General features: G+C 27.4%; 1 protein-coding gene across 1 annotated transcript in view; it reads right to left on the reverse strand.

Moving 5' to 3' along the window:
- Nucleotides 1-2,191, reverse strand: part of LOC108691936 (echinoderm microtubule-associated protein-like CG42247) — a 19,362-nt gene that overhangs the window by 14,080 nt on the left and 3,091 nt on the right. The window lies entirely within an intron of this gene.

Genomic DNA, 2,191 nt, shown 5'->3' on the forward strand with positions numbered 1-2,191 from the left:
ATATAAGATATTTTGTATATCTAAGATATTTTGCATATATGACGAGAAGAAGAAAAAAATATTATGAAAAAGATGTTCTAAAAGAATCATTCTGTTTAACCAAGATCCATTTTATAAATTGCAGTAGTAGAAAAATAATGACAGAAATTTGAGATTAAGGTAAAAAAGTAGAAAGAAAGAAAATGAGGGAGGCAAATGCAGAAAAGAATTTAAGGGGAGAAAAAGGAGGGAAAGCTTTGAGAAGAAGTACATGTGACTATTCTGCACAAACTCATATCACCATTCGATATAAACTGACACTTTAAAATCACTTTCATATTCCTTTGTTTCTTTATCACACTTATAGTAAATTCTCGTCGGTCCAATTTTGTATTATAATTATTAAAATGCGACTTCACGCTTCGTTTTTTTTAAATTTAGAAAATTAATATGGAAAAATAATATTTTATCTTAAATGATTATCTTGAATATTCAAATTGTCTCTCCTTTCTCTCTTCTTTTTCTCTTTAATTAATCAAATTGTAAAATGGGTTACATATTTGAGAATACTGATCTGATTAATTAAGGCCAATCGACATGTAAAGCCCAGTTGTTTAATGCAAGAATCATGCATTATAAGCTTCAGTCGAATTAAAAAATAATTCTGCATATGGCTGCCGATCAAAGTGGATCGTAATTGCATCAAGGTGCATCGTAATACATAGCGAGTTAAATTGGTCACACCTCTGAACTAAAGGAAGGGTGTGAACCATAATGCCCAATGACGTAAGACAAAATAAATTGCTTCTCATCCATTGCATCAATAAACCAAGCAATCAGATGATGAGAAACTTTTTTGAGCGAATTCTTTCCTATAAAATTATATTATAATATAAAAATTATACATAAATTATATAAATAAATAGTACTGTAAAATTTGGAAACAAGACAATTCATAAGATATTAAAATCTATGTTTCGATACTAAAAAAGGATAGAAAAAGAGCTCTCTGTTCTTGCGCAATTAATACAACTTTGCGTTGCGTGTGGCCTGCTTTAGGAAGCTGATCTGGGCTAGATACACACGTCCCCTTCATCGTCGTCGTCGTCATCATCGGTATTACAATTTAAGCATTCTTATAAATCGTTGCCATATCGCATCTCTTTGAAAGTTATTTAAAAATTCTATGTTCTGACACATTTATAAATCTACTGCAATATTAATAATTGTATTTTTTACTCTTTTTTAGTTTTTGTAGCTTTTGTATAAAGTGCGTGCTTATATATGTGTATTTATAAATACATGTGTTCTAATGATTATTTAGAAATATTAATTTATATAAATAACTTTACGATACGATAGCGAACAGTATATAATAACATTATTGATAATACTAGCCTGCCAAAAAAATTATTTTAACAATGTTAGCTAGTTTTAACGTATTTTTGCTTGTTGAACACGAATCCGTTTTTCAAGTCCATTATGACGTTACAATTGCGAAAAAATTGGCATCAAAGAATAAAAAACAATAATTGTGAGAGTTTTCATGATATTTTAGCATTGGCAGCAAATTTTTTTTCAATTTTTTGTTAATACTGCACAAAAATATTAATTTTTAGCTTTAAAATGCATTTTGTTTCATTTTGGGATGATTTTTTAATTTTGAGATATCGAAATTAAAAATTTGGAAAATCAATTCATGTTCAGCATCAAAAAACAAGGGGAACCGACGAAGTTTTTTCAGACAATGATTCAAAAATGAAAATTCGTAGACTAATGTAATCGGTTAATCGTATCAGTAACCCGCATAAGAATTAAAAACAAAGGAATATTCAATGTTTTGCTTTTCTTCCTTCAAGCTTTATTGTATATTTTCTAATAATATTCCCTAATAATATTCCCTAATAATGATATTCGCTTTACATATAGGTATTATAGAAAAAAAGTGTTTGATATATCTTTTTTGTATTCCGTATTTTATTTTCTTCTAATATATGAGTATTATTATTATTATTATTATTACATAATAAAAAAAAATTTTATCAGTTTACTTATTAATGAAGAGGGTTTCGTAATGTTGTATCTAGACTAGTAATTATAATTAATTAGAACTTTAGGGATCGGTTTTTTTCCTCACGTAATGATAATTTTTAGCATTTTCAATATAATATAAAAAAAATTGTTTAATGGAAATCGATTGAGGGCGAAACAA

This window comes from Atta colombica, unplaced genomic scaffold (genome assembly GCF_001594045.1).
Source record: "Atta colombica isolate Treedump-2 unplaced genomic scaffold, Acol1.0 scaffold55, whole genome shotgun sequence".
NCBI classification, from domain to species: Eukaryota; Metazoa; Arthropoda; class Insecta; order Hymenoptera; family Formicidae; genus Atta; species Atta colombica.